General features: G+C 31.3%; 1 long non-coding RNA gene across 2 annotated transcripts; it reads right to left on the reverse strand.

Annotated features, from left to right (window-relative positions):
• Nucleotides 1–9,570: 9,570 nt before the first annotated feature.
• On the reverse strand, nt 9,571–12,569 carry LOC131633856 (uncharacterized). 2 transcript variants are annotated; one of them, XR_009293420.1, is made up of 5 exons: nt 12,250–12,569; nt 11,966–12,155; nt 10,490–10,644; nt 10,040–10,400; nt 9,571–9,815 (listed from the first exon to the last, which is right to left on the reverse strand). It is a non-coding gene; the product is annotated as an uncharacterized LOC131633856 (long non-coding RNA). The 2 variants fall into 2 exon arrangements; XR_009293419.1 differs by having other exon boundaries at nt 10,026–10,400.
• Between the last annotated feature and the right edge of the window lie 375 nt (nt 12,570–12,944).

Genomic DNA, 12,944 nt, shown 5'->3' on the forward strand with positions numbered 1-12,944 from the left:
GTAGGTAAGAGTTGAGTATTGTAAGCTTGATTGAAGCTGTGAAGCAGATCAAGTATGTGTTCATTGTTAATTGTGTAAATAACTGTTGCAGGGTTGTAACAGTTAGGTATCACCTGGGAGTGAGCAGAGGTTTTCTTATCTTGGATGGAGTTCTGAGATAGAGATTGCATTGGGTAGTGACTAGGTAAACCAGAGGTTGTTTATCTATAAACCAGAGGTTGTTTATATAAAATAGTACTACTGATAGTGGAATCTTCTTCTTGGCTTGGTAGCCCCTAGAGTAGGTTAGTTAGAACCGAACTGGGTTAACAATTAACTGTGTTATTTATCTTCTGCATTATTTGTTTAGTTATGAATGTTATGACTTTGTCTATAACATCAGGTTCAGAAGTGTTAGCTGTTCCTATACAGAACCATGTAAAATTGATAATCTGGTTATATATGCTGAACATGTGTGATCCCATGTCTCATTGACTCTTTCCTAAGAGTAATTAAATAACGAGGGATCCTTGTATTCTGCTGGTGCTACATTAATAACAGATCAGATGTCTTGACATCAGGATTGACATCCGAGTCTGTCATACCAGAATTTTCACTATATGAGAGAGTAACTTTCCGATTCATTATAATTTATAAAATTGTTACAAAAAAATTAAAAAATGAGTTAAAAAAAATAGTCTCTCATGTTCCTAGGAACAAACTCTACTTTCTATTCAAATATTTCTTAATCTCTTCAACTCTATATATATGAATCACGTATATAAAGTGTTTATACGTGTTTCCTAATCCACTTAGATTCTTCCAAAGGTTTCAAATTTCAAGAACTGCAAGAAATTTATAACCTTTCATTTCTAACTAAGATTACCACATCTTTTTTGTGTCTTTTTATCTTTAAGTTATCATAACAAAAGTGACAGAAATATATATTTATAATTGTTGAAATCCAACAGATGTGTAACATGCCCAAAATATGACTCAACACTAAACAAATTCACAAATCGAACTGACCCAAACTGATACCTTCAATTTCCCGTATTATACCTGCTTCCCAAGGACCACAACCGCCTCCACATACTATGTCAGCGCAAGACCATCACCTCCTAGTGTTTCGCGACTCCGTTGTGGTGGATAGAAATACGAAGTAAAGCAATGGTCTAGAGAGAGTAAATAGACCATTTTAAAAATTTGGCTGATATGCAAAATGAAATATTAGATTTTTTTCAATGAGGAAGTCTAGAAATTAATCACAAATACAGTTACACAATTAAAAACTATCTCAGATTGATTATATATTACATCCAAAGAGTTACAAACTACACTGAATTAATACTTTGCAAATTACACGAGATGTGTTCTTACAAAATAACAATTCCTACAGGATTCTAACACCACATTTTGCATATTTTAATCAGCACTAAAACACAAATAGGTTTCGATCCTAAAAAACATAAACTTATGTAATTAATCACTAACAACAAGAATTAACAAAAAACTACACTAAGAAACAATTTTCTAAATATGCAATAACCTACAAAAAAGATATAATAACCTTGTAGGAGCATACTCCACTCTCCAATGGTTTCCATTAAAAGCTTTTCTTCCACTATACTTTAACAAATATCACCCGAGTTCGTACAATCACAGTATCCACAATAGTACTGAGAAAATAAATCTCCTATATGGATTTTGACTTGTACACAGCCTTTTTGTTGAACTCTCTACAAAATTGTTACAAGATTCTCACTTCTTGAATCTTCCAGCTTCACCAATCTGCTCCAAGTCTTCATATGCGTCAATCCTCCTGATTCCACCGATTTCTTGAGGGATGAATTGTTCGAAGATTGAGAAAAACTCCTACCTTGTTTGTAGGCTTCTACACAACACTACCAAGGTCAACTTGGAGAGAAGAACCTGATTCTTTTCATTGGAATTTGTCACCATCACCCATAACAACCACAATCTTGTAAGCCTCATGAAAATATTTACAAATTCTTCAAGAAATGTTAGTTTCAAGACTCTCTCAACAATTACAAATCTTGATTGCTAGTTATGTGGTTCTGGGGTTGGGAACAATTTTTCTAAAACTTGGTTCTTGACACATGTTGAGCTGATATTGAAGACATATGTTCTAACAGATGTCATGACATTCTAAACCAGAACATCAGTACAGGCTGTTATAAATCTTGACAAATTTGATTTGATATTGTGATATTTCTTTCAGATATATCTCAATAATATTTGCAGGTCAAGATTCAATCTAGAACTATAGAATCAAATCAAGTCAGAATTAAAGTTTCTAAAATTGGTTGATTGGACAATTTAAGAAACTTGAAGATTTGTTCCAAGATTAGAAGAGATTTCTCTACAGACTTGTTGCAGTTCTCAGCGTGTGCATCAAGTAATATTTGGGAAAAGGTTTCGAAGCCCATGGACTATTGAAGACTGTTTAAAGAGAAACCTAACCTAATGAAACATAACTTTCACAATTGTAAAATTAGGGGAAGTCTTGGGTCTGTAGTTTTGAGAGTCTCTTTTGTGTGTGTGTGTGTGCAAGTCACCCTTGTATCTTTTGATACTTGTTGTAGACGTTATGTTCTCACTCTGAAGCCTTTAGGTAATGAGTTGAGTAGTATTCTCACTCTTGAAGCTTTTAAGCAAGAGGGTTGAGTGTTGTTCTTGATCGAAACTTTTAAGCAAGATCAAGTATTGTTCTTAGTTGAAGCTATGAAGCAAGACTAAGTTTTTGTTTGGAAGAATGATCCTCTTTTATCACTAGGTCGTGATTGGCTTTGTCACTAGAATTATGACATGTTTTGAAATAGTAACTGTGATTGGGACTGTTTATTTATCACTGCGATTGGAGGTGAGATGTCGATTTCTCATATCTAGGTGTTCATTTCTAGGTAGAAGTTGCACTGGGTATGGATTAGGAGAGAAGTTTAAACTGGGAGTTTTTAGGTTTTGAACTAATACTGCTAATAGAGAATTTCCTTCCTGGCTTTGTAGCCCCCAGATTAGGTGTTGTTGTAATGAACTCTATTAACAATTACTCTGTGTTATTTACCATTCTACAAGTGTTTCTACATATCTCTCTGTTTGGTAAATATGTGCTCTATCAGTAGATGATGTCAAGATATATGTCCCGACATTAGTGTTTGAGTTGAGACATTGATCTTAACTTATGATTTGTGCTGGTTTTCATTATGTGATTTATTTGTTTGCAAAACTTATAGGTGAATGCTATTATTTTATATCAGGAGAAGATAACATAATATTTGTATTGATGTCATGTTTTGATGTTAAGACATTAGTATTAACATGTGTTGACCTTGTACTAGATAATTTCATTCATAATCAATATCTGAATCCAAACTAGAGGTTTAAGATGAAAGAAAATTTATTTGCAAGAGATTTTTTAGTTTTCAAAAATGGAAGTTGTTGTTGTTATGTGTTCACTAACATGGTTATGAGATTATAAAAGAGAATTTATATGTGCTGGATATTAAGCAAAAAAAATAGGTGAAAAGCGGTTGTTAGATTTGAGTCAAAAACAATTGTTAATTTGAGTCAAATGAGCAGATAGAGTGGAACAACATCAATATAAAAGAAATGTCCAATTTCTTGAGATTTGAGTCATGCTTTAACTAAGATTCGAGTCATGAAGGTTCACGATGAAGGTGGAGAAAAACACAAGAAAGGGGGGATTGAATTGTGTTCTTTATCAATTAAAAATTCTCTTTCTTTAAGTTCTTTTCTTTCTTCTTTGAATCTCATTTTTTGGATATGCTTTTGTGTTGCGGAAGCATGCTTGGAATGAAGTTGCATAGCCAATGAGATATTCATTATTAACTTCTTTGTATCATCAGAATTCTGACTTGTCTCAGTACCGTTCTGAAGATTTCTGCGTAAAGTCGAAAGCTTTCAAACAAAGATAGATAACAATCAGGTCGTGTTTCTATGTACTATTTAATTTTATTTCTTTTGAGCATTTTTTTAAAACTCCACTAATTGGAGTCTTTGACATCTTAACGGTTTCACATACTATTTTAATATATATTGAAATATAGTTTTTAGAAAATTGACAATGCATCCTCAACATATCTTTTTAAATATTATGTATGGGGTGCTTGTTTCATAGTTGTAAATATTATTTTCCAAAATATATAAATTTATAAAAAATAAACGTTTGTGATTGTTACAAAATTAAAAGATTATTCCTGAAGTATAAAACATTTTTTAAAATAAAATAAAATTTATTTTCTCATACTTTTAACTCACAAGGAAATGGTTGGGAAAATATTATTTTATTTTTTAAAAAAATAAAAATATAATATAAACAAAAATAAAATAAAGGGCTAGACCTCCAAAATGGGAAAACAAAAAAAAGAAAAAGTTAAAAATATAAAAAAATGTTATGAAATTAACTAAAACAATATAGAGAGGAAGGGGAGATGAATGAGAGAAAGAGAAGAGAAAAGTAATATTGTATTATCATCTTCTTTCAAGTGTGCTTTACATTGTAATATGAGTCTCTATTTATAGGACTCAATGGAGATAGAAAATCACACATATTAAACACATATTAAGTATGGAATAGGAAATTGAAGAACTATGAGATGGATGGACATCCACTAATATAAATATTCATAACACTCCCCCTTGGATGTTCATTGAGGATATGCCTCGTTAAAACCTTACTAGAAAAAACTCAGTGGGAAAAATTCTAGTGAAGGAAAAAGAGTACAATATCTCTTGAATGTGAATTGCCTCGTTAAAAACCTTACCAGGAAAACCCAATGGAAAAAAACCATGGTGAAGGAAAAAAAAGAGTGCAATATGTTTTTCTCCCCCTCATGCAGACATTTACATGTGAGATGATATTATTTGTAGTAGTTGCTTAAAATTTATTCTTGGAAGTGACTTCATGTAGTGCTAATAGTTATGCAGGATTTGATGAAGTTGTTGCCATGAGTTGTTTCATAGATCTCCATGAAATGGTTGTACCATCACATGTAAACAAATAACCTCTTTCTGATCTACCATTGTGAGAATCTGACAAGTAACCAGCATCTCTAAGATAACAAAGTATATGTTTGACTCCGTTCAAATGTCTTCATGTAGACGAATAATTGTATCTTGGTAATAGATTGACCACAAACGATATATCGAGACGTGTATAATTAGCAAGGTACATTAGTGCTCCAATTGCACTAAGATATGGTACTTCAGGACCAAACAATTTTTGTAATCATTTTCTTGAGGCCTGAAAGGATCTTTCTCTACATCTAATGATATAACAATCATTGGAGTAGACAACGAATGAGATTTGTCCATATAGAAGTATTTCAACACTTTTCTATATAATCTTCCTGATGTACAAATATTCCATTGTCCAAATTCTCAATTTGTAAGCCTAGACATAATTTTTATTTTTCCTAGGTCCTTCATCTAAAACTCTTTCTTTAAGGAATTTATAGCTTTTGGAAGCTCTTCAGGAGTTCCAATAATATGTGTCATTCACATAGATAACTAGTATTGCAAATTCTTTTCCACGTCATTTTATGAAAATACAAGTACAAACTGAATTATTTGTATATTCATCATTTAGTAAATATTCACTGAGGCGATTATACCACATGCATCCAAATTCTTTCAGCTCATACAGAGACTTGTTCAATTTGATGTAGTAGTTTTCTCGAGATCCATAATCACGTGCCTCTGGTATATTGAACCCTTCAGGGAATTTCATGTAAATGTCACTATTAAGTTAACCATATAAATAAGATGTCATTACATCCATCATGTTCAAATTAAGCCCTTCATGTGTTACAAGGATAATTAATTATCAAAAATCGATTGAATCCACTACAGGTGAATATGTTTTATCAAAATCAATCTTAGGTCTTTGTGAAAATCATTGAGCAATAAATCAAACTTCATATCATTCTTATTTTTCTTTTTCACAAAAACTCATTTATATCCAATTAGTTTCACACCTTGAGGTGTTCGGACTACAGGTCCAAAAGTGAGTCACTTGTAAAGTGAGTTTAATTCTTCTTCAATTGAATATATTGATTTTGGCCAATTCTCACTTAGTCTACAATCTTTAATAGACTTTGACTCATGATCCTCGTTATCGTTGATCACTTTTAGCGCCATATTGTATACAAAGACATTGTCAATATTGACTTTATTTGGTTATCTTAATTTCGGTTCCATTCCATTTTATCCATGACATAATTTATCGAGATCTCTTTATTTCATATTTCAAGTACTTGATTTGTTCTTCTGGAACTGAAAATTAAATTAGGTCAAAGTGCTCTTAACATTTTCATATCCTCACTTGGGTCATCTTTAGTTTCTTTTCTTAGTAGAGGACTTTTAGCATTGGAACCGACTTTCATACCACGCTTCAGGCGCCGCAACATCTCATTTGCAATATTATATTATCCAATAGGAGAATCCACTTTGAGTGGAGTATTATCAGCTGATAATTTATTTCATAAACTTTGCAAATGAATAATATTTTGAACTTTTGGTTCATATGATTTGTACGAGGATCAAGACAACAATGTATTTTAAATTGTTCATTTGAACTTCTTGTTCATGATTTCATCTGTTCATTTGAACTTCTTGTTCATGATTTCAGCTGCTTATTCCCTCCCCCTAATATTGAGAAAATTAATTTATCAAATGATAATCAGCCTACTGGGCGGCAATCAAGTATTTGATTATTTTCTCAAATTATATCCTCAAAATTCAGAGTCATATTAATTATATTTTTCCAATATTCTTTCATGACTCATCTTAATGTATTATATTGGAGCAATTGAAATATACACAACACATCCAAATGTTCACTAAGATGAGAAGTATTAGAATAAATTAGGGAGGACTAAAATATAGTATCTTGTTAGCTTAATGCAAATAAATATCTTAATATCATACTTTGGGTGTTTCAAATATATAATTTAGAATTGATGATCTCATAAGTATCAACCATATAATTAACTTTAGACGTCTAAAGAATAGATCTTCTAGTCCATTTTCTTTTTATGAACATATATTACATGATATTCAATATCAATTTTAATAATATATGTGATACTTATAAATGAATTTTTAAAAAAAATCCAGAAAAACAAGATCTTAGTCTAATTAGTTGAGAAAATAATTTCACAAACTTCTGGTTGTGAGTAGAGACATATGCATGATATTTTAGTCGATGCAACAATTAATGTCATAAAAACGCAATTTCTCAAATTTTTATTTTCCTTTAGAAACACAAAAATTGACTGGATTGAAGAAACTTCTGGTTCTTCAATACAAATTATTTGCATCATATTATATCCGAGATGACCCGACCGGTTTTACAAATGACACAATTAAGTGTAATTTGTAAACTACTGGTTTACAATGACATGTGCTTAAATTGTACTGATATAAGTGTAGTACAAGCCCAAAGGAAAAGCCTATAGCTTTTCTATTATACATTTTATGTCCAAATTCATTTGTATAATACAAAGATATTCAATACCTCCAATATAATTCATGTGAATTATCTATGACGAAAAATATTTGGCAAGACATAAAGAGAACACATAAAAATAAAATATAAAGGATTAAAGTCCATTCGAATCTCGACTCTATCAAAATATGAGATTACTTTCGTGTGCCTTTAAGATGGACTAACAAATGTCATTCATACACTATACTTGTAAAAAGAAAAGAATAGTATAATTAAAATTTATACGAGAAATCTAAGCACTATTATAACAACTTTAAAATATGTAGCTACTTTAGACTATTGATATATTCGTTAATAGATTGCAATATTTTAATTCTCGTGTTAAAATATCAATATTTAGAAATACGTGAATAAAAAAATTGTATCCGCAAACATTGATCATCCTAATAATATCTCATGATTTTACACTTTAATCATACACATGCATATGAACATATTATCACATAATTATCAAAATCATACAAAATCATATCACTAAAATTATATCATCATATATATATATATATAGATGAAATATATAGATTTATAATTCTAATTATGAAATAATTTATACTCTAACAAATTTAATAAGTTTTTAACATAGTCAAATGTTAACAAATTACAATAATCCAAAAATATAGTCATCCTTCTGGGATGTGTTAGAGTCACTCATGTCATTCTTCTGGAATGACACACATTTTATGAGTATATTACACTTTTTTTACATCGAAATACACAAATTTCTTTGTGAAATCCTTCTGGATACTTCACTATTATTGATTCAATCCATCTAGAATTCGATAATATAGGTGATGCCATCATTTTTCAAATTTTTAACATAATAGATGTAATCCTTCTGGGATATGTTATTAGTATAGATGCAATCATTTTTCAAATTTTTAACATAACATATGTAATCCTTCTGGGATATGTTATTAGTATAGATGCAATCCTTCTGGGATTCATTAATATCATGATGAAATTATTCTAATATTCTAGTTACAACATTTTAAGGTGTGAGAAATCTTTATTTCAAAACTTTAACTCTTCGGGAATTATATATCACAAATGATCCTCGTAGTGATAAAAAGAAACAATTACTTTTATAATCCTTCTAGGAAGCTCAAAAAAAATCCCGTCAGAGTCATGTCACAAATATTCACATCGATTAAGAAAAATAATTCTTTAAGTAATCCTCTTGAGATATCTTAACATTAGTTTAAGAGAGGTTTTTTTTGTGTAGTTCTTCAGGAACTCAATCACAATCACAATTTTTTTTTTAGTTCTTCAGGAACTCAATCACATTTTGTAGTTCTTCAGGAACTCAATCACAAATCGTTTACTAATAAAAATAATAATATTTATAATCCTTCTGGGATGCACGTTATTCATGCAATTCTTCAGGAATGCGTGAAAATTACAATTGTTGTTTTCATAAAAATTGAACAATCATTCTTTAAGCAATCCTTCATGGATGCTTCAAGAACTTATCGATGATAGACAACTTTAAAATATATAATTGTGTCACTAGTGCAGAAAGTACTTTTTACATCGGGCAAAAACTACTTTTTACATCGGGTCTGGACCCGATGTAAAGCCAGGCGATGTAATAAATCTGAGACATTTTACATCGGGCCAAGGTCCGATGTGAAAAATTAGCATACCACATCGGTTGAATTCAGATATCTAATGTGAAAGATAATGCAATTTTTTTATAAAAAAAATATGCGCCATATTTTACATCGGGTATTCATTTTACCCGATGTAATAGACTACATTTCACATCGGATTTCAGATGCTCCTGATGTAATAGAATACATTTTACATTGGTTTTTAATACGGCCCGATGTAATATCTTTTCTGATTTTTAGCATAATTTGACTGTTATTCCAATTTTCCCTATTTTAACCTGTAATTTTTTTTACCTAATTTTCTCACAGCACACATACCACATTTAACTGCACAAAATAGCTAAGATGCATATATATTCGTCAAAATATACAAAAGTATTAATTTAGGATACACAAGTGTACAAAATGATAAGAAAGGTTTACACACATTTTTCTACTACAAAATAACAACACTAAACATAAAGTTATTCTTTATATAACTCAAAGAAACATTTTGCCCAACGGAGTCGCAAATCATACAAATCTTCTTGTGTTAATTCTGTAGAAACATTTTCACTATGATGCCCCCAACTATTTGCATACAATGCTCTGTATCAATGTCCCACACTCTCAAAAACTTGTCTTTGGATGAACTAACTAGTTTTTTTCCCAAAACCCACAAATACAACATCAGTCACCTGCCACAAATAAACAAAACTCATTTAACAAAAACTTAAGCAAAGGTTTGTTTAAAAAAACTTATTTGAGTTTATATTCTGGCATAACCACTAGTAAGACGGTTGGAAAGAGCTTATAGAAATAACTTATTACATAAGCTTTCGAATAAATCACATTGCAATGCAAATTGAGCCAATTAAAATAAGGTTAAAAAATAACGAAGCACATACAATCTTGTTCTCACCCAAGCCTTTGCTTTGTCGAAATCCTTTGGAAATCCCTTCACTGATCCTGAATATATGGACCGAAATACTTGTATTTAATACTTGTTCATAATACCCTTTTAACTTTTATTCCATTTCTTGTTGGCTCTTGTCTTTGGTAGTTTCTTTTTTCGTCTCTTGTTTGGAATCATCATCCTAAGGCTTCAGGAATTTGATATAACTAGAATCAAACCATGTTGATTGAAATCAAGCCGTCCTTCGGAGAAATGTCGGTTGCCTCTTGTGACCATGTTTCTTCACTTCTTGTCTATGAATCAAAAAGGGTCTTCCTCAAAAGATTTTGGATTAATGACTCCTTGAGAGCTTGTGGATCCTAGTTCCCTATAAGTACATCAGCAGAAAGTATCGCAAATAGTCAAATTAATAGGAAAAGTACAATAAATGTTATATAAAAAAATATAGAATTGTACCTTAGAATAGGGTTGCTTCTTCTTTGTTTGTAAGACTGGCACCGAGTCCGAGATGACCAAACCATGATCCCGCCAGCCAAACAGAACCAGAATGGCCGTGAAAACAGAACAGTCCGAGCAAGGGAAGGAAGAGGGAAGAAGAGCCTGCCAAATATCTAAACATGATGAAAGGAGTGATAAGTGAACTGTGTAAAGTAACATCTTCCAGTTAGAAGATCATAAAGATACCAAAAGTGTTAAGTGGACTTAATAAAGTAAATCAATATTTGATGAGTATTGTTTAAAAAAACAAAGTTTGTAATGTGTTTTTTTCTCAGTTTCCCTCCACACACATATGCCAGAAGTTACAAGATTTATGTTATAATTAGTAAATGATTGAAATAAATTGAAGACACAAAATGTGCACAAAAGCCTTTAGTTTTTGACAATTCTTTGCAAAGTTCAATGCATATGTAAAGCTCCTTTTGAATTAAAACCCATAGATATGTCAAATCTATAGAGAAATAAAGTATTATTATACTCAAATGATGAGATTTATTTGACTAATTATAGTATTTAAATTATCTTATTTTTATGAAAATTATATTTCACCTTTCATCAAAATTTGTAGTTGCAGCAGAATGGACAATAATGTCTATCTCTTCAAACATCTCATTTTAAAGCTTTTCATCTTTTATTCCTAAATTTTCAATACCAACATCTCCTGCAATTGCTACAACCTTCTTTGATACGATAGAATCAAAATCTTCACCCAACTCGTCACGTAGTACTCGAAATAAATCAATTTCAAAAACCTGATATGTGACAGATCACATAAATTTTAGTAAGAAAACAAATATTATGTTTGTTCATTTTGAATAGTTTTTTTAGTTTTGTATTTTAATGGAATTATTTGTTTTAAATTAATATACTTTAAATGATATGAACCTCATTTTGCAAGCGATTTGCAGCCAAATCAGGTTTGAAGCTCTTAGGAGTAGATACAATTTTTTTTATCTCAGGCTGGATTCTTAGTATCTTTTTATTAAAAAATGCACATAAAGACCACTATTACTTACAGTTTCATCAACACTAGAAATAATGCCATTCTCATCGGGCACATCGCAGTGCTTCGCCTTTTCATCACTTGGTTCATTATATACAAGATAAATTGTTGTCTTCTTCACAGTGAGTTCATTTGTAAGGACAACCACCTTAATTTTGTTTCTCGACTCTATATTTGATATCACTCTCGGCCACTCTACCTCATCAAAAAATGCAAACGATGAATCTCTCTAGTAGACCTGAATGTTTTCAGAAGAGATAACTTATTTTAAACATTTTATCTCTTGTTATAGAAATAACTTCTAACTTATACATAAACAACTAGTGATATATGATGAGTGCTTATGATATAAGCACTTATGTTATTTATCCAAACGATGCTCAAATTGAAAATTAAATTCAGCATTAGAACTGAAGAGAAAAAAACCAAACCTGATCGCGATGACCGCGGAGGCGAAAGAGACCGGTCTCTTCAACAGCATCCCACAAGATAACATTATTATCTTTACTACCAGAAGCAAGTAATGAACCAACCTTATTATAAAGAAGAGCAGTAACAACTCCTTTATGTCCATTCAAAGTAGTCTCACAAGTCCCCTTTTCAGAATCCCAAATCCTTATGCTACCAATACCATCACCATAAACAATTAGAGGAAATAAATAACAAATTCACTTCACAATAGAGATAAAGAGAGAGATGTTTGTGACGTGATTACCAATATGGAAGGGGAGGAGGTTATGGAGGTGACAGCGAGGGAAGAACCGCGACATGGAACGGAAGGAGTTAGGGTTTTGGTGCAGATACCTTGGCGGACGTGCCAAACTCTGATTTTCTCGAGAGTGGAAGAGAGAAGGTGCTTGCCGGAGCTGTCGTATGAGATGTTGGAATCGACGGATGGTGGTCGTGGGATGTAAGAAGAGGTTGCGGCACAAGAAGAAGGAAGAAAAACAAAATAATTTTTGTGTTGGAAGGGAGGCTAGGGTTTTAGGGAAAAATAATGGGAGACATTTCCCATCGGTTTTTAGATGGCCCGAAGTAAAGGTCCATGCTACGAGACATTTCCCATCGGTTTCTTAACGGACCGATATAAAGGCCCATGAAGAAAAACATTTCCCATCGGCTGCTTAATGGACCGATGTAAAATCCCTTATAATACAATTTTGTTTTATTTACGAAACTGCCACCGCATTATTTATCCCATCAGTGGAATTAAATGTCTGATGTAAAATCACTAAATCAAATTTTTTTCACATCAAATTGTTATAAAATCTGATGTAAAATCCTTTGATAAATATTTTTCACATCAGTTATCTTGATACCTGATGTAAAATCTTGTAACCAAATGTATTATTTTTAGTAGTGTGTTAATTAAACAAAATTTGCAATGAAATCTTATACAAAAAAAAAAAA

The sequence above is a fragment of the Vicia villosa genome, unplaced genomic scaffold (genome assembly GCF_029867415.1).
Source record: "Vicia villosa cultivar HV-30 ecotype Madison, WI unplaced genomic scaffold, Vvil1.0 ctg.001182F_1_1, whole genome shotgun sequence".
Taxonomy (NCBI): domain Eukaryota; kingdom Viridiplantae; phylum Streptophyta; class Magnoliopsida; order Fabales; family Fabaceae; genus Vicia; species Vicia villosa.